We start from the raw sequence: 23,504 nt of genomic DNA, 5'->3' as shown, positions 1-23,504 counted from the left end.
GCTCTGACTTTACATCTACAAGGTGGACCAACTAGTTAGGAGTGTCTAATAGAGTGGACAGTGGACAGCGCTGCTGTGTCTTATCCACTCATACCAGCACAACACACACTAACACACCACCACCATGTCAGTGTCACTGCAGTGCTGAGAATGATCCACTACCTAAATAATACCTGCTCTGTAGTGGTTCTGTAAGGGTCCTGACCATTGAACAGCATGATAGGGGGCTAACAAAGCATGCAAAGAAACAGATGGACTACAGTCAGTAATTGTAGAACTACAAAGTGCTTCTACATGGTAAGTGGAGCTGATAAAATGGACAGTGAGTGTAGACACAAGGAGGTGTATAGCAGTGTATATTATTAACAGGGGCTTTTTTTTTTATATAGATAGTCACAATTTCCCACAGATACACTCCAAAATCTTATGAAAAGCATTCCAAGAGGACGTGTCCACATACTAAAAAAGTAGTGGAATATTTCTTCTCCTTCACTGTAAAGCCGGAGAGCGCTGTTGAATATTTAATGGTGTTTAAATGGGCTGATCATAATCGAGAAGCTTGTGTTGAATGAAAAAAAAAAAAAAAAAAACAGCGGATAGGGAGAGGAATATTTAATCATCTGCCTCATACAAAACTGAGAATGATGGAGATGCAGGTGGTGGGAAGAAAATAGGATTGCGGAGACAGAATCATGAAGAATGATATAAAAAATTGATAAATATGAAAAGTAGGAAAACCGGCAATAGAAAACAAAGGTAGCAATAGCTCTTGCGAAAGAGATATGTGCACCAGGGATAGGGAGAGAGACGAGAGTGGGCACGGCTGAGACGAGACAAGACGGAGACAATGAGGCAGACGGGAAGAGGCTGACGTGAAAGATTTCATTAGAGGACTGCTGAGCAATATTTCATAAGGGTTGAAAAATTAAGCAGCTCCGATATGAGGACCCGGCAGCGAACGCTCAGCCGCCGACAGCCTAGACGTTTCCTTATTTTAATGCTGTAGTCAAAAGTTTACATACAGTACACTTGTATAAGACGAATATGTCATGTCAGTCAGTTTAAGTGAATTATACAACTGTTCGATTTCTGTGGCTGAATAACTGGAGCACATGTTTCAAGTTAAAACTCAAGATCTTTCCAAAGTGTTTTGACACCATATAGAAGCACTTTGTAGTTCTACAATTACTGACTGTAGTCCATCTGTTTCTCTGCATGCTTTGTTAACCACTTTCATGCTATTCTTCAATAGTCAGGGCTCTCCCCGGACCACCACAGAGCAGGTATTATTTAGGTATTATTTAGGTGGTGGGTCATTCTCAGCACTGCAGTGACACTGACATGGTGGTGGTGTGTTAGTGTGTGTTGTGCTGGTATGAGTGGATCAGACACAGCAGCGCTGATGGAGTTTTAAAATACCTCACTGTCACTGCTGGACTGAGAATAGTCCCCCAACCAAAAATATCCAGCCAACAGCGCCCCATAGGCAGCGTCCTGTGACCACTGATGAAGGTCTAGAAGATGACCAACTTAAACAGCAGCAATAGATGAGCGATCGTCTCTGACTTTACATCTACAAGGTGGACCAACTAGGTAGGAGTGTCTAATAGAGTGGACAGTGAGTGGACACGGTATTTATAATCTCCAGCAGCGCTGCTGTGTCTGATCCACTCATACCAGCACAACACACACTAACACACCACCACCATGTCAGTGTTACTGCAGTGCTGAGAATGATCCACCACCCAAATGATATCAACTCTGTGGTGGTCCCAACTATTGAAGAACAGAGTGAAAGCAGGCTAAAAAGCATGAAGACTAACAGATGGACTACAGTCAGTAATTGTAGAACTACAAAGTGCTTCTATATGGTAAGTGGAGCTGATAAAATGGACAGTGAGTGTAGAAACAAGGAGGTGGTTTTAATGTTACATGTTTTAATGTTAATGTTTACATCTACAAGGTGGACCAACTAGGTAGGAGTGTCTAATAGAGTGGACAGTGAGTGGACACGGTATTTAAAAACTCCAGCAGTGCTGCTGTGTCTGATCCACTCATACCAGCACAACACACACTAACACACCACCACCATGTCAGTGTCATTGCAGTGCTGAGAATGATCCACCACACAAATAATACCTGCTCTGTGGTGGTCCTGTGGGGGTCCTGACCACTGAAGAACAGGGTGAAAGGGGGCTAACAAAGCATGTAGAGAAACAGATGGACTACAGTCAGTAATTGTAGAACTACAAAGTACTTCTATACGGTAAGTGGAGCTGATAAAATGGACAGTGAGTGTAGAAACAAAGAGGTGGTTTTAATGTTATGGCTGATCAGTGTACTTTTTGGAAATCAAAATTCAAAACTATAGACAGGTGTCCTTCATGGCTGTAATTGCATCCACTCTTCTGGAAGAGCTCCATGATTTTGGGGTGCGTTAGGAATTGTGCCCATTCAGAGCATTTCTAAAGACAAGCAGTGATGTTGGACGAGTAGGCCAGGCTAAAATCAACATTCCAATTCATTCCAAATAATACCTGCTTTGGAATGAATGAGTTCCTTTTCATTAAATACATTAAAATATCCTTTTACGGACCATATTTTTGCACATGGGCACAGTAATGTTGGAACAGGATCTTGCCCAAACTGTTGCCAGAAAAATACAGATGGGACAGCATGAAAAATACAAATAATAAAAATCACAGAGTTTCTGACATTTACTTTGACTTTTATTTGATTGCAGACAGGATGAACCTGACATATTTCATGTTTTATCTGGTCAACTTCATTTCATTTATTAATAAACATCCATTCCTGCATTTCAGGCCTGCAACACAGTCCAAAAAAAGTTGGTACAGTAAAGCATTTACCACTTTGTAATGTTGCCATTCCTTTTCACCACATTTAAAAGACGTTTTGGCACCGAGGAGACCAAGTGATTTAGTGTTTCAGCTTTTATTTTGTCCCATTTTTCCTGCAAACACGTCTTAAGTACGGGTTCGTCGTTGACGCATTTTTCGTTTCAAAATTCTCCACACACTCTCTATTGAGGAAAGGTCAGAACTGCAGGCAGGCCAGTCCAGTACTTGTACCCTCTTCTTCCGCAGCCAATGCTTTGTAATGTGTGCAGCATGTGGTTTTGCATTGTCTTGTTGAAAATGCATGGACGTCCCTGGAAAAGATGACGTCTTGAAGGCAGCACATGTTGCTCTAAGATTTCAATGTACCTTTCTGCATTAATGCTGCTATCACAGAAGTGTACATTACCTTTGCCAAGGGCACTGACAGCCCCATACCATGACAGACCCTGGCTTTTGGATTTGTTGCTGATAACAGTCTGGATGGTCCTCTTCGTCTTAGGTCCGGAGCACAATACACGTTTCCAAAGTGTGATGGTCCATCCTAGATGCCTCCAAACCCAGAGAAGTCGTTGTCGCTTCTGGAGATGGTTAACATAAGGCTTCTTTTTTGGCGCATTAAAGTTTTAAGTGGCATTTGTGCATATAACTCTGTATTGTAGTACTTGCCAAAGTACTTTTGCCAAAGTAATCCCTCACCCATGTGGTTATATCAGTTATTGTTGAGGGCGGTTCTTGATGCAGTGCCGTCTGAGGGATCAAAGATCACAGGCGTTCAGCTTAAACTTGCACCCTTGGCCTGTACGCACTGAATTTCCTCCTGATTCCGTGAATCTTTTAGTGATATTATGCACTGTAGAGGGAGAAATATGCAAATCCACATATGCACATTTTAATAATTTGCTCACGCATTTGTTGACAAACTGGAGATCATCTGATCATCTTTGCTCATTAAAGACTCAGCCTTTCCTGGATGCTGATTTTGTACCAAACCATGATTACAATCACCTGTTGACATCGCCTGTTTGGAATAACATCATTATTTAGTTTTTCCACCTCATTACTAGCCCTAAATTGCCCCCCTCCCAACTTTCTTTTGGAATGTGTTGCAGGCCTGAAATGCAGGAATGGATGTTTATTAACAAATGAAATGAAGTTGAGCAGATGAAACATGAAATATCTTGGGTTCAAACTGTCTGCAATCAAATAAAAGTCAAAGTTAATGTAAGGTTTATTTTATTAGCATTTTTCATACTGTCCCAATTTTTTCTGATTTGAGGTTGTAAAAGCATACAATTTATATAATTGATTTTATACAACTGCTAGCAATGGATGTGGCTGAAACACCTAAACTTAAGAAGTACAAAGGATTTCCATGTATTTTCCATATAGTGGACGTGTCAAACGTTTGACTTTAACTCTACCTCCATGTCTAATATGTTAAAGTAAGTGGCAGTGTGTGGCGCCAAGCAATAAACTGACACCCTGTCCGGGTGTTTTACTGTCTCTTGCCTTGTGTTTTTATGTGGTGCCAGACCCACTGTGACTCTGATAAATGAAGGCAGGGTGGATGCCAGAGTGTGTGTACAAATTAAATGGAACTCCTACCCAAATATGGTCTCTGTTAAGAGTCAGCGCCACACATAAACATGGGTATGTAAAGAGTTTTGGATATGTTCCTGGAGCCTATCCCAGCTTTTCAATGGACATAAGGCACACAGTAACACCCTGGACAGGGCACCAGTCCATCGCAGGGCAGACACACATACATACACACACACATACACGTACACACCCATTCGCCTATAGGGCAATTCAGTGTCTCCAATTAACCTGGATGCATGTTTTTGGACTGTGGGAGGAAACCGGAGCTCCCGGAGGAAACCCACACAGACAGAGGGAGAACATGCAAACTCAGCACAGAAAGGACCTGGGCCACCCCACCTACTTGCTGTGAGGCCACAGTGCTACCCACTTAGTTACCATGCCACCGTAAAAGAGTCAATTATTGCTTATTGTTCTTGGTGCAGCTGTTGTTCCTGCTGCATTTGAGTTATTCTGCAACTAGTTTTCTTTTATTCTTTAAATGCATCTTTGTTATGATCATGTAAAGAGTTTTAAATATGTTCCCATGTCGATTTGGGTTTCCTCTGGGTGCACTGGGTTCTTCATACCTCCCCAAAACATACAGAAGGTGGATTAATGCCCACTTGAAGGTCCAACAAGCTTAAGGTCTGGTGTCCTCCCAGTTTTGTCTATATAGTGTATTTTTTTTCTACTGCATGAGTGAGCTTGTTTGCAGACCACAGTGTGTGCAGAGATAATTGTAATTACACTCTGCAAAAAATTACTGTGGCTATGGCAACACCACTGGGCAACTAAATGCCCATTGACATTGGCACCAACTGCTCTTTTGTATGCCTTATGGTCACTTATAATAATTACTGAATGGCAGTTTTGGAATGTTCTTTGTGTGACAAAATCATAAGTTTCACCTTTGCCCGTGCTTTGACTCCCAGCTATGGATGGCTATGGTATTGTTAGGATTCAGCTTTATTTATATTCTGGTAATATAAGGGAGCTACATAATGAGGTCCTTCCCTGCCAGATCTTTGGCAGCTGTGCTGACCTGAGTCTGATGACTAAAATATGTATAACATTAAATATAAATGCCATTATGTGAAGTACATTGTGTGCTCAGCTGTGTGTGTGTGTGTGTGTGTGTAGTGAAAACGCTCATTCAAGACCATAAACGCCACTTGAGTCTGACCAGAGGGCAATCTAACTGACACTAGAGTCAGTCGTTTAACCAAACTGCCCTCTCAGGACCTCTTTACCCTTCGCTCACCTTCCATTTCTCGCTGAGTGTTCTCTCATACACAGAAAGAGGCAGACAGACAGACACATACACACTCAGATAACAGCAAGGAAAAGTAAAAACAGCTGACTAGACACCACAGAAAAGTGATCATGGTTGATAGAACAAGGACATAAAAGACACAGGTGATAGGTTGTGTATGTGTGTGTGGGGTGTGGGGGTGTGTGTGTGTGTGGGGGGGGGGGGGTACTTGGGTAGCACAGCACGTAATACAAAAGCCCACCACCTGATCGAGCACGTTTGGGGACACAGTTGTCTGTGTTTGAGGAGCAAACTATGCTTTAGGTTATGGACACTTTATCTGATGGTTGACCTTGGAAACAATGTTGTTGAAAGAACTGCCATCTAAATGGTCAGATATACAACTCTAAATCAGAAAAAGTTGGGTCAGTAAGGAAAATGCAAATAAAATACAAATGCAGTGTTCCTTACATTTACTTTGACTTTTATTTAACTGCAGACAGTTTGAACCCAAAATATTTCATGTTTTATTTGCTCAACTTCATTTCATTTGTTAATATTCCTCCATTTCTTGCATTTCAGGCCTGCAACACATTCCAAAAAAAGTTGGGGCTAGTAATGAGGTAAAAAAAAATAATGATGTGATTCCAAACAGGTGATGTCAACATGTGATTGTAATCATGGTTTGGTATAAAAGCAGCATTCAGAAAAGGCTGAGTCTGTGATGAGCAAAGATGATCAGATGATCTCCAGTTTGTCAACAAATGTGTGAGAAAATGATTGAAATGTTTTGAAACAATGTACCTAAAAGAAAGATTGGAAGGGATTTGCATATTTCTCCCTCTACAGTGCATAATATCATTAAACCATTCAAGGAATCGGGAGGAATTTCAGTGTGTAAAGGCCAAGGGCGCAAGCTTAAGCTGAACGCCCGTGATCTTCGATCCCTCAGACGGCACTGCATCAAGAACCACCCTCAACAATAGCTGATATAACCACATGGGTGAGGGATTACTTTGGCAAACCTTTGTCATGCACTACAATACAGAGTTACATGCACAAATGCCACTTTACTGTGCAAAAAAGAATGTTAACCATCTAGGATGGACACACACAGTGGAAACGTGTATTGTGGTCAGATGAATCAGCATTCTAGGTCTTTAAAAAAAAAAAATGGACGCTGTGTGCTCCAGACCATCCAGAAATAACTATCCAAGTCCAAACGCCAGGGTCTGTCATGGTATGGGGCTGTGTCAGTGCCCTTGGCAAAGGTCATTTACACTTCTGTGATGGCAGCATTAATGCAGAAAAGTACACTGAGATCTTAGACGTCATCGTTTCTAGGGACGTTCATGCTGCAAACATTGCAAAGGCATGGCTGCAGAAGAATGGGACAAAATAAAACCTGAAACACTAAATCACTTGGTCTCCTCAGTGCCAAAACGTGTTTTAAGTGTGGTGAAAAGGAATGGCAACATTACAAAGTGGTAAATGTGTTACTGTCCCAGCGTTTTTTTGAATGTGATGCAGGCCTGAATGCATCATTGAAATTCTGTGTTTTTTTTATTATTTGCATTTTCCATGCTGTCCCAACATTTTCTGATTTGGGGTTGTAATTCAACAACCTGCAAAAAAAGACTATGCCATGAAATTAAATGCTACTGGAACACAAGTGTCTCTGTCAAAGTTAAATGAGCTTAATACTGCAGCTGGTAGTTAAATTGAATAAGTCTAAATGATTACTCTTTCCAGTTTTACTGCCAGAGTACTGCCAGATCAGTTAAAAAAGCAGCTGTGTTTAATACATTCAAAATCAGGATGTTCAAAGACAATATGTGTCTTTATTTTAAAGCCTTTATTTTTGCTTTTAGTGACTGTCAAATTGAAAGACAAAACTTCTTTCTAATTTAAGATGTTTGGCTACAAGAGATCTACAATTACACTGTATATTATAGCATTTATTTTCCAATTAATGCAGACCAGACTATCACCTGCTTCTAAAAAGCATCTCCACAACATGATGCAACCACCCTCATACATTACTTGGCCGATTTACCACACATACACCAATCAGGCATAACATTATGACCACTGACAGATATACAGACTGATATATTAGGCAGCAAGTAAAAGTTGTATCCTCAAAGTTGATGTGTTAGAAGAAGGAAAAATGGACAAGCGTGAGGATTTGAGCGAGTTGACAAGGGGCAAATTGTGATGGCTAGACGACTGGGTCAGAGCATCTCCAAAACTGCAGCCCTTTGGGGTGTTCCCGGTCTGCAGTGGTCAGTATCTATCAAAAGTGGTCCAAGGAAGGAACAGTGGTAAACCTGCGACAGGGTCATGGGCAGCCAAGGCTCATTGATGCACGCGGTGAGCGAAGGCTGGCCCGTGTGGTCCGATCCAACAGACGAGCTACTGTAGCTTGGATTGCTGAAGAAGTTAATGCTGGTTCTGATAGAAAGGTGTCAGAATACACAGTGCATCACAGTTTGTTGCGCATGGAGCAGCAAAAGGGGGACCAACACAATATTAGGTCATAATGTTATGCCTCATCATAAAACATTTCACTTTGGGCTCATTAGACCACTAGTTTTTCTGCTGGTTTGTAGGGAAGTAAGCATATGTTTTTTGTTTTTTTCCAGTAAGGACTTCTTCCCTATATTGGATTCTCCCAATCTAGTCATATCCAATTACCCGATTGCATTTCGCTTCCTCTTTACTGATGCTGACTTCCACTCCTGAATTCTAAGCCCCCCCAAACAAGTGTGCAGTAGCCTAATGCATCCTTTTACCCGCACGAGACGAGTTCATATGGGGCTCAGTCTCGCACACAGAGAGTCATGCACTAATCTCCATTATCCCCCATCTATCAGCCAACTTCCAACTTGACAGCATCCAACTTGACGGACGAGCCAATCATTGTCCGTATAGGCGTCCAGCCTGCTGGTAGCAGAGCTGAGATTCAAACTTACAAGTCTGAGATTTCAGCTCTGGTGTGCTAGTGTGTTTTTACTGCTAAGCACCCCCATAAACACGTTTTAATTAACAGTGGATATAGGTAATCCATGAACATCGTTTTCTGTGATATCCACTGACTTCTGAAATGGATTTACAGCAAAACTTCTCCCAACTCTTAACTGCTTATATATTTACCCATCATTCCTTTTTTCCTCCTCTCCATTCTCTCCACAGCTCTTCATGTTTTTGTTCTAAAAAAAAAGCTGAGGGAGGGTTGGCTGCCCATTCACAAAGAGGGAGCCACCTTGAACCCCAGTTCCCCTCCCTTTCCTTACAGTCTCACTCTTCATTCACTACAGTTGAAAGCATGGCCTGCACTTGTAAAATGTTGTTCATGTCTGAATGACCATTTTATTTAGTAGCTATTGTTATAAGGACCTTCTTATTTGTTGGGTTTTGAAAAGCAGCCTGATCTAGGCATTGCTGCTGTAATTACATTGTGCCCACTTGAGGATGCTGGACAAAACTGAGCACTTATGTGTGTTTACTACTACCCTTAAGATAGTCTGGTATCTGTCTTTTGTACTTCTTTATGAACAGATCACTGTATTGTTCTGTGGACAGTATCTACCAAACTGATCGACCTCACAAAGTGCTGGGCTATTTATTTCAATAAATCAGTGAATACAGCTGATCCACAATTTTAAGACAGTGTAGAAGAAGCTATGAAGAGACAAGTAGGAGAAGATGGAAGTAAAAGAAAACATGGAGGAACAGTGTGAAAGGGATTTTGTGAGATTGATGGGTATTTACCTGCTGGTTTTGGTGGGTAGAGGGAGTAGGATGGGGATGAAGGTTCAGGATGGGAGGAGGGGGTGACAAGCACAGATACATTGTCTATGAAGGGATGACATGGACATAGGTTAGACATACAAATGGTTTACAAACAGCAACTGGACATACATTAACATGTTAGTTTGTTATGCAGTACAGACCTACACTATGAAGCCAAAAGTATGTGGACAACTTGCCATGAGCTTGTTGAACACCTAGTTCTATAGGCATTAACATAAAGTAGTCTCCAAGATATTTGGGTGTCTGTTTAAATCTGTACCAGTTTAGTCACACGAGTATTAGAAAAGGGGCCTGACTCACAGTCAGCATTCCAATTTATCCCATAAGTGTTTAGTATGGTTGTGGTCATGGCTCTGTGCAGGCTACTGCAGTTTCTCCAACGCCAAATCATCCAAAGACCCTAGATTTGACCACAATCATGCTGAAACAAGAACACTTACAGGGGTTGGACAAAATAACTGAAACACCTGTCATTTTAGTGTGGGAGGTTTCATGGCTAAATTGGACCAGTCTGGTGGCCAATCTTCATTAATTGCACATTGCACCAGTAAGAGCAGAGTGTGAAGGTTCAATTAGCAGGGTAAGAGCACAGTTTTGCTCAAAATATTGCAATGCACACAACATTATGGGTGACATACCAGAGTTCAAAAGAGGACAAATTGTTGGTGCACGTCTTGCTGGCGCATCTGTGACCAAGACAGCAAGTCTTTGTGATGTATCAAGAGCCACGGTATCCAGGGTAATGTCAGCATACCACCAAGAAGGACAAACCACATCCAACAGGATTAACTGTGGACGCAAGAGGAAGCTGTCTGAAAGGGATGTTCGGGTGCTAACCCGGATTGTATCCAAAAAACATAAAACCACGGCTGCCCAAATCACGGCAGAATTAAATGTGCACCTCGACTCTCCTGTTTCCACCAGAACTGTCCGTCGGGAGCTCCACAGGGTCAATATACACGGCCGGGCTGCTATAGCCAAACCTTTGGTCACTCGTGCCAATGCCAAACGTCGGTTTCAATGGTGCAAGGAGCGCAAATCTTGGGCTGTGGACAATGTGAAACATGTATTGTTCTCTGATGAGTCCACCTTTACTGTTTTCCCCACATCCGGGAGAGTTACGGTGTGGAGAAGCCCCAAAGAAGCGTACCACCCAGACTGTTGCATGCCCAGAGTGAAGCATGGGGGTGGATCAGTGATGGTTTGGGCTGCCATATCATGGCATTCCCTTGGCCCAATACTTGTGCTAGATGGGCGCGTCACTGCCAAGGACTACCGAACCATTCTGGAGGACCATGTGCATCCAATGGTTCAAACATTGTATCCTGAAGGCGGTGCCGTGTATCAGGATGACAATGCACCAATACACACAGCAAGACTGGTGAAAGATTGGTTTGATGAACAAGAAAGTGAAGTTGAACATCTCCCATGGCCTGCACAGTCACCAGATCTAAATATTATTGAGCCACTTTGGGGTGTTTTGGAGAAGCGAGTCAGGAAACGTTTTCCTCCACCAGCATCATGTAGTGACCTGGCCACTATCCTGCAAGAAGAATGGCTTAAAATCCCTCTGACCACTGTGCAGGACTTGTATATGTCATTTCCAAGACCAATTGACGCTGTATTGGCCGCAAAAGGAGGCCCTACACCATACTAATAAATTATTGTGGTCTAAAACCAGGTGTTTCAGTTATTTTGTCCAACCCCTGTATCTATACTCAATAACAGGAAGGGTTGTTTGCATACTTTTGGCTATATAGTGTACACCGATCAACCAAAACATTAAAACCACCTCCTTGTTTCTACACTCACTGTCCATTTTATCAGCTCCACTTACCATATAGAACCTTTCATGCTGTTATTCAATGGTCTCAGCACTGCAGTGACACTGACATGGTGGTGGTGTGTTAGTGTGTGTTGTGCTGGTATGAGTGGATCAGACACAGCAGCCCTGCTGGAGGTTTTTAAACACCTCACTGTCACTGTTGGACTAAGAATAGTCCACCAACCAAAAATATCCAGCCAACAGCGCCCCGTGGGCAGCGTCCTGTGACCACTGATGAAGGTCTAGAAGATGACCAACTCAAACAGCAGCAATAGATAAGCGATCGTCTCTGACTTTAAATCTACAAGGTGGACCAACTAGGAAGGAGTGTCTAATAGAGTGGACAGTGAGCGGACACAGTATTTAAAAACTCCAGCAGCGCTGCTGTGTCTGATCCACCACCATGTCATTCTCACTGCAGTGCTGAGAATGATCCACCACCTAAATAATACCTGCTCTGTGGAGGTCCTGTGGGGTCCTGACCATTGAAGAACAGCATAAAAGGGGGCTAACAAAGCTGCTTTTACATGGTAAGTGGAGCTGATGAAATGGACAGTGAGTGTAGAAACAAGGTGTTAGTTTTAATGTTATGGCTGATCGGTGTAAATGCACTTTGTACGTATCCAATAACTGACTGTAGCTTATCAGTTGCTATGCACAGTTCTACCATTTTATAAAAACAATTAAAACATCTGATATGACAGTGTGACAATGTTGGATGTGTGGGTCATAAAAGTGCCCTGTCCTCTAATGCCCCAAACTGCTCTACTATACGTTTACATAGACTTGTAAGGTTTTTGGGAAGTTTGACCAATTTCTGCAAAAGCTTCTTTATTAATCATGGTCTTACGTGCTTTTGAAATTTTAATAGGTACAGCCTGACTGTACCCTTTAGAAAGTACCTGAAAAAGCAGTCTTATTGCTAAGGTGTCTAAAAAAAACCCAAAGTGTTCTTTTGTGCTGAGAAAATTCTCAGAATGGGTAAAGAGGATGAGCGAGACATGAATTAGAGGCTAGAACACAGGTCAAGCTGTCCTAGGAAACATCTGAATCATGGCAAATCTATTTTTGAGTTTCTTAATCACATTTCACCATCTGGACACATTTCCATTTCAAGCCATTTTCCAGTAAAGGTGACAGGTTGGATTTTCTTACCAGTCTTGGCAGAGACCACTGGTCTGGGTATTCAAGCAGCCATTATGGGCAAAGAGTAGTTAGCAGCTGTACTTGAGAATAATGACTAATGTGGAACTGGGAGGCGATGGCACAAAGTTAAAAGGCATTCCAGAAGTTCCTACACCCTCAAATACTTACAGTAAATACTTGTCTTTTACAAGTGTGTGTGTGTGTGTGTGTAGAGAATAGTAGGTCTGCCATGTGGTACTCGAAGCCTCATCTCAATCAGAGGTCCTGCTGTGGCCTCTGTTGAAAACTGTAGACACTTTACAGTTCCCAAGGGAAGAGGGCATAGGTCAAATTGGTCCATAGAGTTGCTCCCTTCCTTACCAGCAGGGTGCAATATTGCACTTTCTCACCCTCCACCTCCATTCTGTGATTTTCTTGTTCAATGCTGCTCATCTATTAGGTATAAGACAGATGATTCTATCTAATGGGACTTTCAATAGAGACAAAATGCTATTCAAGCCACTTGAGGTTAAGGGACTTGCTTAGAGCAACAGCAATGGCAGCTTGGTGATGGTGGTGCTAAAGCTCTCAAAGTTCCAAGCAACAGTCCTTTAGCTTAATTGCTGAACCATCAATGTTGCTGAAGTCAGGGCTCTATGCAGACTAGTCAAGGTCTTCCACACCAACCAACCAATATTACTGTTTCATGGTCGGATTCCCACTGACAGGAAACATGAAAGGTTTTAACCCCAAACTGTTGTCACAGATTTGGTACAAACAAGTCTCTAGAATGTCATGTATGCTGTAGCATTATGATTTCCTGTTAAGACACTGAGGCAGCCCAAGACGAACAAAGATTATTGTTCCTTCTCAAGCAAACTTCACAGTTGACATTATGGGTTCCAACTGCATTACAATTTACATTTGTGACATATAGCGGATGCTTTTATCCAAAGCGACTTACAATAATGACTAAACATGATTTGAATCTTGGTCATATTGATCAGGTGAACTTCAAAAATTTACCAATTTGCATTTAACCTAGCCAACAAAAAGCCCGTCAAACCAAAAGGCCACTGAACTTATAACTGTAAGGGTCAAGCATTTTAACCTAGACTGTTCTTTCACTGTATGCTACACCTGAATGTATATGTTTACAAACTAGCCAGTCAGACTGTTTATTAGTTTACTATCTTACTGGCTACACTAGGCTACAACTGCCCTTTAATGTTTTCATTTTGATCAAAAAGTCAATGTCTGTTGGGCCTGCTGTGCATTTCTCATTCTATTTTTAGAAACAGACTTTCCATTTGATTTAGTTCTCTTGAAATAGTTTTGCCTCCCAATCTAGTCATATCCAGTTACCCAATTGCATTTCACTTCCACTCTACTGCTACTGACTTCCTCTCTGACTGAGGAGAGCCGTGACTTACACACGCCCCCTGCGACACGTGTGCAGAAGCCGACTGCATGTTGTTACCAGCAAGAGGCACACGAAGAGTCACGCACCGATCACATATTATCCCTCGTCTCTGTGCAGGCATCATCAATCAGCCAGCAGAGGTCGTAACTGCAACAGTTATGAGGAACTGAGGGACAAGCCAATTATTGTTTGTATAGGCACCCAGCCTGCCGGCAGCAGAGCTGGGTTGCAAACTCACAAATTCGAGATGTCAGCTCTGGTGTGCTAGTGTGTTTTATCATTGCGCCACCTGAGTGCCCCATTTTTTGTCTGTACAGAGATTTTTTTGAATGCAGTTATCTAGAATGTTATCTGATGGTTTTATACATTACATGTAATTTCCGGCTGCATGTCAAACCATATAATGTGTCCTACATAGTGAGTAACTAAACCATTTGAAGTGCACTGCTGCTTCAAATGTCAATGTAACCTTGTGTTTCGCCTTCAGACAGCATAGATTGGATAATCCAATTCTAAGTAAGTTTGTTCCCTTATTAACGAGTCATTGTTCTCACCCTCCTTTAAGCTGAAATCACCTGATGGATTCTTCTGACTTTCATTTGACATCATAAAGTAAAAGTACAGGACTGTGGGACAAGATGTTTCTACACTTACCACCCATCTGTTTGTCTGTGTGGTTCACATGGGTTTAAGGGCATCTTTTTTACTTGTCTTTAAATTATGGATGCAAATGAAAACCTCTAATCTTATTATTAGCATCAAATTAATGGCCACTGTGTTTTGTCACATGGCATTGTCACTCTGCAGTATAGTTCCAACTCTGCACCTTCTGATTCCCTTAACTTGTTCACCTTTTCACCTCTGTGGTCAATGTACCCTCCTCCACACTCTCTTCTCTATCAAAATGCTCTTAGGTTTCCTTTTAAGATTCCTTCCACGACTTACTGAAGGTAAAAAAAAAATACATCAGCTTCTGAGGTTTTTTTTCTGGCTTCTGCTCTCATTCTTCCCTCGGTTAATTATAAGGCCGCATCACGACTCCCAATTAGTGCTACTGCTCGTTATCTGGCTGCTTTTTCCTCTCTGTTCCCCCTGGCCATGGCTTCCACCCTGCCTACGGGCCTTTACCAAACAAAAAAGGTATTTTATAATAAGTGGATGTCTTTGGGTCTGGGTGCCGAACAAATCCAGGGTCTTAGGGATCTGGTGTCATGCCTCGTGTCCTCATGGGGTTTTTGTTCTGGAGGAATCAGTTTCCCTTGGTGGCTTAGCTTTTTGCATGGCTTTTAAAAGTGAGGGGGTGTGGAAGTGATTAGGTAAGAGCATAATGACTTGCAGTGGCCTGCTGTCTGGTCCTTTGAGTATTTTGGCTTTGCACGCAGCATTTCTAGGATGAGAACCATGGTTTCTGAAGATGAACAATTAATTTTATTTACATATATTTAAAGGCTAAAATTTGCTTTGGATATATCTTTACTTTTGTCAAGCAAATAACCTAGCATTTAAATGATTCTGGTATCGGTAGAGAGTTTGTTTCTGCTGGAAAGATGCTGCTTACTAGCATTGTTCAATTGCCTTTCCATTTCTGCATGCATGCAGGGGCAGAAAATTAATGCCAAGACTCTTAGAACCAGGTTTGGGGAGCCAGTGATGCGTCATCAATGGTGTGTGTTGCACAACAGAAGTCCGCACTTTTATATTTTGGTTGGAAACGGTGAAGGTGGGAGGAGTAGTAATTGGTCGTGTATGAGAGACTGAGAGCTTATAGTCCGGATTTAGCACCATCTGATTTCCACTTTTTTGGACGCTCAAAGAAGCTTTAAGGGGAAGAAGATTTTCATGTGATGATGATGTGAAAGCAGCGGTGCATCAGTGGCTACACACTCAACCAAAAAAATTTGGTACGACGCTGGGAAAAATGCATCGGAATGTGACTATGTAGAAAAGTGATGTAATTTGTTTTTAAAATTTCTTAATAAAAGTGTGGAAACTTTTTGAAAAACCCTAGATTAGATTTCATTTGCAGATTAGTATAAAAGAAAACTAGCAGCCATATAATTGGTGTACAGTTTGTCAGTACTGTAGTCCATCTGTTTCTCTACATACTTTTTTAACCTGCTTTTACCCTGTTCTTTAATGGTCAGGACTCTCCCAGGACCACCACAGAGCAGGTATTATTTGGGTGGTGGATCATTCTCAGCACTGCAGTGACACTGACATGGTTGTGGTGTGTTAGTGTGTGTTGTGCTGGTATGAGTGTATGAGACACAGTAGTGCTGCTGGAGTTTTTAAATACCGTGTCCACTCACTGTCCACTCTTTTACACACTCCTACCTAGTTGGTCCACCTTGTAGATGTAAAGTCTGTTGCTGCTGTTTGAGTTGGTCATCTTCTAGACCTTCATCAGTGGTCACAGAACGCTGCCCACGGAGAGCTGTTGGCTGGATATTTTTGGTTGGTCCAGCAGTGACAGTGAGGTGTTTAAAAACTCCATCAGCATTGTTGTGTCTTATCCACTCATACCAGCACAACAACACTAACACACCACCACCATGTCATTGTCACTGCAGTGCTGAGAATGATCCACCACCCAAATAATACCTGCTCTGTAGTGGTCCTGTTGGGGTCCTGACCATTGAAGAACAGCATGAAAGGAGCTACCAAAGCATGCAGAAAAACAGATGGACTACAGTCAGTAATTGTAGAACTACAAAGTGCTCCTATATGGTAAATGGAGCTGATAAAATGGACAGTGAGTATAGAAACAAGGAGCTGGATCAGTGTATTTTCTTTTGTAAACTTTACAGCCATTGTTGCTTTCTCTATTCTTTACAACCTGACTCGCCCACAGATAATGCCAAGGTTCACGCTGAAACCCTAGTATTGTTTTTATTGTTTTAGCTTTTTTTTTCGTTGAAAACATGCTGAACATTTCCAAAAAGGGCTAAGGGTGTGTAATCCAGCTGACCTTTATTTTCAGAACCCACTACATGTTTAAGGAAATACAACACACTGCCATTGCTGACATGTTCTGCATATTGATATACTGGCTTTGCCTTTGCTGGTGCTTCTCTAGTGGCATGCAGACTTTGTGTGTAATGACAATATCGGCTATCAAGATGACTCTGACCATAAAAAGGCATACAGATTCTGGACAACTCAAGATGTTGACCTTCTGTTGACCATTTTGTGTGCTTTCTAAACCAAACTGGCAGAAATAAAACATCTTTTATTCTTTGTTGCTTTTCATGAAGGATCTTGTCAAGGTACTAGGTTTACAGCTTTTAGGAAACTAAATAGTTGTGACAGCCAAATGTATGAATGTCAGAAGGTGCAGAACAAAGCGTGCTTTCATGTGGCCACACGCTTTGTTCAAAATGTGGCTGAAACGAACATCTAATCATGTGCCTGACACTGTCTACCATCTTTGTTGCTATTAACACTTAATTAGAGTTTAAAACGTTGTGACCATATTCTATTTTTCTTGTGGTCAATAGTGGTTAGATGTGTGCAATTCTATCCACAATGGGCTGCTGTAATTGCAGTTTCTTTTGTACCAACCAGACGAGCGAATCAAGTGTTTAAAGATCAAGTGCTTGAAAGGTATGAAAAACTGAAGTCACACCAGCCCTTTGTGAATACAGCCCTGTCCTTTGTGAATCAGATATAATAGCCTGACTAAATTGTTGTTGTTTGTGTATGTACAATTTATTAATTAGGGACCACCACACATGCTGAATAATACCGCTGTGGTGGTCCCTACCCTATTGTATGGTTCAGAAACCTGGGTCCTATACTGCAAGCAGATCAGGCTGTTGGAGCGCTTCCATCAACGCTGCCTCCGTTCCATCCTTGGTATCAAGTGGCAAGACTATGTCACCAGCGAGCCAACCTGCCCAGTCTGTAGTCCATACTGCTACAGCAGCAACTTCGTTGAGCTGGACATGTAGCAAGGATGGATGACACACGAATGCCTAAAGCTGTCTTCCTTGGCGAGCTGAAACAGGGCAAACTTGACTGTGGTGCTCCCAGAAAACGCTTCAAAGAACAACTAAAGAAGCAGCTGTCATTGGCTGGGATCCAGCACCAGACATGGCAACAGGAAGCACTTGATCGGGACAAGTGGCGTTATTCCATCAGAAGAGCCACCAGAAAGTTTGAACACGAGAGGAGCGATGCAGCAAAAGAGAAGCGCAGGAGGCGGAAAGAGGGATCAAAGAATCAACCAATAACAGCTCCAGTTCCTTCCTTCGTCTGCCCAAGATGCGACAGAACGTCCGCCTCACGCATCGGCTTCTTCAGTCACCAGAGGGCTTGTAAAAGCTGAAATCATCTTCTTTCTTCCCATGATCCTCGCACGCGAGGAACAAGCCATCATCAATTTTTTTATTCTACTATGTATTCCCTTTATTCTGCTATATTCTAGTCATGGTTGGGTGGATAGAGAGGTTAGTCTATAATAAGATATGGTAATTCTCCAATTACAAAAAATCGGCTTTCGTCAGGATTGGCTATGTCTGTTGGGAGGAACGGTCGAAAGGATTCCTCTTTACTGCTGCAATTGCGACCTCTGCTGGCTGGTTAAAGGTGCCTTATCAGAAATGCTGAATAATGGACGGCAGTGCGTGACTCTCCATACATGATACTACCCCCTGTGTAAATCTGACTCTGGCAGGTAAAAAGAAGCGGTCTGAGGGGACGCTTATTAGGTACAGCCTACCTTCATCAGGGTAGGGTCTGCAGATGTAGAGAAGAGGGTAAGTGGATACAAGTAGGTTTGGAGAAAAAGGGAGTGTCAATTTTCTAATTTCTATTGGATCCCAAAGCACATGTGCAGAACTAGTGAGGCTCACGAAGTTAAATGGGAGCCAGCTCACAGTGAAAAAACATTTTAGCAAAGTTACTGATTAAAGAGCTATTTGGAAGCCAAAAAGAGTCAGTTTTTGGTAAACTAAAGTACTTGATATAATTATTTATCCAATACTCGCACCAGGATTCAAACCAGGTCTCAGTCAAATGTAGGGCACTGGGAAGGGTACGTAATAAGCTCCTTATTAGGCGATTTGATGATTTGAATGATGCCCCAGTCAAGTAGCTTAAAGTAGCTAAAATAATGACTTAACTTCCAGTCAAAAAGAAGAAACAGCTGCTCAGATGGCGCAGTGGTAAAAACACACGCTGAAACCAGAGCTGGGATCTCGAATACATCGTATTGAATCTCAGCAACGATTGGCCTGTTGTTCAGATATGGGTGGGATTAAGCCGGATAGGGTCTCTCTCTCATAACTAATGCAATGCACAGAGATGAGAAAAGAGTGCACTCAGGGTGTGTCTCTCCATACACAGTACTGAGCTGCACTGCACTCGTCAAAGTATAGGTGACAAAATGCATACGGCTGCTGCCCACGTGTCGGAGGGGGCGTGGGTTAGCTTCGTTCTCCTCAATCAGAGCAGGGATCGGCATTGGTGGAGAAGAAACATGACGCAATCGGGCAATTGGAGGTGCTAAAAGGGAGAAAAAGGGGAGAAAACGCATAAAGAAAAAAAAAAAATAATAAATAAATAAAAAAATTATATATATATATACTGTATATATATAGTGAAGCCCGAAATGATTTATACCCCTGGCAAATTTTGACTTAAAGTTACTTTTATTCAACCAGCAATTTTTTTTTTGACCGGAAATGACACAGGCGTCTCGAAAAAAATCCTAAAATATTTTTTTTCGCTTCTATTTACATTTGAACAAAAAGTGGCATGTCCAAAATTATTCATACCCTTTGCAAACTGTCACAGTTTATGGGAAAATCCAAAGTTCTATACCATTCCAAATAGTCCAAGCTGTTCTAAAGCATCCTAAATACCCTGATTCATTGGGAACAGCTGTTTTAATCAACTCAACAGGTGAAAAACAGCAGCTCTCTGCAGTTGGTTTGTGGACAGTCATGGCTAAGACAAAGGAGCTCACTAAGGACCTGCGGCTGTGCATTGTGGCTGCTCACAAGTCAGGAAAGTGCTATAAGGCCATATCTAAATGTTTTCAAGTTCCAGTGGCTACAGTGCAAAGTATTATTAAAAAATACAAGACGTTCTGCACTGTGGAAAATCTCAGAGGACGTGGTCGGAAGCCAAAAGTGACACCTGTGCTGGCCAGGAGGATAGTGAGAGAGGTAAAAAAGAATACAAGGATCACCACCAAGGCCATCCTGGTGAATCTGGGCTCTGCTGGTGGCAACGTCTCAAGGCAGACAGTCCAACGGACACTGCACACTGCTGGGTTCCACGGACGCAGACCAAGGAGGACGCCACTTCTCCAGAAAAGGCACACCATAGCCCGCTTGGCCTTTGCAAATGCTCATCTGGACAAAGAAGAAGACTTCTGGTCTTCTGTTTTATAGTCAGATGAAACAAAAATTGAATTGTTTGGCCGCCATAATGTATCCTTCATTTGGCGTAAAAAAGGAGAAGCCTTCAACCCTAAGAACACCATCCCCACTGTCAAACATGGTGGTGGGAACCTAATGATTTGGAGGTGTTTTTCAGCCAATGGACCAGGGAACCTAATCACAGTAAACGCACCATGAAAAAAGAGCAATACATCAACAACAACATCAGGCAGTCTGCAGAGAAACTTGGCCTTAATCCACCAGTGGACATTTCAGCATGACAACGACCCAAAACACACAGCAAAAGTGGTGAAGAAATGGTTAGCGGACAAAAACATTAACGTTTTGCAGTGGCCCAGCCAGAGTCCTGACTTGAATCCAATTGAGAATCTGTGGAGGGAGCTAAAGATCAGGGTGATGGCAAGGAGACCCTCCAACCTGAAAGAGTTGGAGCTCATCGCTAAAGATGAATGGGCAAAAATACCAGTGGAGACATGCAAAAAGCTGGTCAGCAATTATAGGAAGCGTTTGATTGCTGTAATAGCCAACAAAGGCTTTTCTATTGATTATTGAGAAGGGTATGAATAATTTTGGACATACCACTTTTTGTTAAAATGTAAATAAAAGCTGAAAAAAGGACCAACAGATACAAAACCCCCTGTTGAGCAAGCCGAGGGCGACTGTGGCAAGGAAGTCTGGAAAAAGCTGACTTATCACAAAGCGATAATGGAGTAGTAAGGAAACATGACATTGCTTAACAAATTTTTACAGACAGGTGGAGCATTTTAATGCACGTGGTTTTGAAATGGGTTTCCAATGGGTTAATGGTCAGGTGTCCATATACTTTTAGCCCTGTCTAGATGCTTCCGGTTTATGACTTTACAAAGCAGACGTTATACAGCCAGAAGTATGTGGACACCTGATCATGAGCTTTTTTTTAAGCATCTTGTCTTGTTGGACAATCTAAATCTATGGGCATTAATAAGAATTTGCCCCCTTCCCCTAGATCTATAACAGCCATATATTTTGAAGTGTGCTTGTGGGAATTTGTGCTCCCATTGGTATACAATCAATGGTTTAATTTATCTTGAAGTTGTTATTGGCTTGGGATCAGGGCTCTAGGGGTCACTGAGATTTCTCCACACAAATCATTATGGGCATTTAATAAGAATTAGCTCCCCACATCCATAACTATAATAGCCATATATTTTCGAATGCGCTTGTGGGAATTTGTACTCATTTTTCCCCGTTGGGTCACAATCAACGGTAAACGAAGTTGTTAATGCATTGGGATCAGGCTATTGTATAAGAAGAGGATTATGTAATGCACATTACAATCATAAGATGACGAAGCTCTCTGTAAAATAATTCAAGTATAAACCAATCAGCCATAACATTAAAACTACCTCCTTGTTTCTACACACACTGTCCATTTTATCAGCTCCACTTACCATATAGAAGCACTTTGTAGTTCTACAATTACTGACTGTAGTCCATCTGTTTCTCGGCATGCTTTGTTAGCCGCCTTTCATGCTGTTCTTCAATGGTCAGGACTCTCCCAGGACCACTACGGAGTAGGTATTATTTGGGTGGTGGATCATTCTCAGCACTGCAGTGACACTGACATGGTGGTGGTGTGTTAGTGTGTGTTGTGCTGGTATGAGTGGATCACACACAGCAATGCTGCTGGAGTTTTTAAATACCTTGTCCACTCACTGTCCACTCTATTAGACACTCCTACCTAGTTGGTCCACCTTGTAGATGTAAAGTCAGAGACGATCGCTCATCTATTGCTGCTGTTTGAGTTGGTCATCTTCTAGACCTTCATCAGTGGTCACAGGATGCTGCCCATCAGGCGCTGTTGGCTGGATATCTTTGGTTGGTGAACTATTCTCAGTCCAGCAGTGACAGTGAGGTGTTTAAAACTCTATCAGCATTGTTGTGTCTGATCCACTCATACCAGCACAACACACACTAACACACCACCACCATGTCAGTGTCACCTCAGACCCACCACCCAAATAATACCTGCTCTGTAGTGGTCCTCGGAGAGTCCTGACCATTGAAGAACAGGGTGAAAGCAGGCTAAAAAAGTATATAACAGATGGACTACAGTCAGTAATTGTAGAACTACAAAGTGCTTCAATATGGTAAGTGGAGCTGACAAAATGGGCAGTAAGTGTGTATATATTTTTTTGCTTGTGAACACACTTTCTACGATAGCTGCAGTGGTCTTAGAAATAGGGGCGACATTTAAATACCTTTAGTCAGCCTTCATTATTCCACTGTGTCCTGTCAGAATCGTTGTTGTTGGTGAGGTAGGGCAGTATGTCGCAACCTTGAAGCAGTGATGTTCATTGGGGCAGAACGGCGAGAGCACAGCCATGTGTCAGAATTCTAGAAGTTCCTATATGGAACACAACGTGCCGGTGCTGCCCTTGGCAAATTGCTGCCCTAGGCAATCACTAATGTTGTCTGTGCCAGGTATCGCCCCTGCCTTCAGGGCTTGTTTTGCACTACATGGCTGAAACCTAAGTGGCTGGAATACAGCAAGCTCTTCCTTCCACAGTGCCTTATTAGGTTAGATCCCAAGTACACCTTTCTCTTTCTACATTTTCAAGTTGTTTTTTTTAAGTGTATCTAATTCCTCACTTCCTTTCCTCCTCAATCTTTGTAATCTAGCATCTCTCCTACACTTCCTGATTTATTCTTGGCTTCGGTTATAAACAGCTTTCTGCGCAGCGACAAAGCGCCCCGATTAGACTGACGCAGCAAAAGGAACCTTGCAGAAAAACTGGCAGCGTTTCCTCCTGATTTTGCACTTCAGAGCCATCCAGGTTATGAACAACATCTTGACGTTTTTGGGTTCTTTAAAGATTGTGCCCCCCTGCTTTGCTGTCACTCAAGTCTGCTTTTTCTGATGATTCAGCATCTGGCTTTCTACAAGTGGCCAGTTATTTTCCCTTGATTTGTATCCTTTTCCTTATATGAAGTGTAATTTCAATGAGCTACAGGAGCTCCAATGATCAGGTCACTGATTAACACTGTCTGTTGTGTCTACAACGTGAACATCAGTGTTTGCTTCTGCACAGCAATCACTTGAATCCCGGCCAGCACAAGCAGTGTCTCTGATTCATTCGTCAATTTCAGTTGATTTTTGATGCTTTGCATTTTCTCCCTGACTTCACTGAGCTTTTACCAAGAATTTGAAAGAGACTACTACACGAGTCCC

The 23,504-nt window shown here is 42.2% G+C and overlaps 2 protein-coding genes across 4 annotated transcripts in view; both read right to left on the bottom strand.

Annotated features, from left to right (window-relative positions):
* rps19 (ribosomal protein S19) overlaps window positions 1–23,504 on the bottom strand; it is a 505,685-nt gene that overhangs the window by 80,708 nt on the left and 401,473 nt on the right. Inside the window, exon 1 of one of the 3 annotated variants that reach the window (XM_062992797.1) lies at window positions 22,469–22,474. The exons of 1 other annotated variant lie outside the window; for it this stretch is intronic. The gene's annotated coding sequence lies outside the window, so the exon portion shown is untranslated. Of the gene's footprint in view, window positions 1–21,306; window positions 21,311–22,468; window positions 22,475–23,504 lie in introns of those variants that run through there. One more of the 3 variants, XM_062992796.1, reaches the window with a different exon arrangement.
* The window catches only part of cadm4 (cell adhesion molecule 4), a 433,110-nt gene that overhangs the window by 15,540 nt on the left and 394,066 nt on the right, over window positions 1–23,504 (bottom strand). The gene's annotated exons all lie outside the window — the stretch shown is intronic.

Source organism: Trichomycterus rosablanca, chromosome 3, assembly GCF_030014385.1.
Source record: "Trichomycterus rosablanca isolate fTriRos1 chromosome 3, fTriRos1.hap1, whole genome shotgun sequence".
Taxonomy (NCBI): Eukaryota; Metazoa; Chordata; class Actinopteri; order Siluriformes; family Trichomycteridae; genus Trichomycterus; species Trichomycterus rosablanca.
This window is presented reverse-complemented; position numbering and strand designations above follow the sequence as displayed.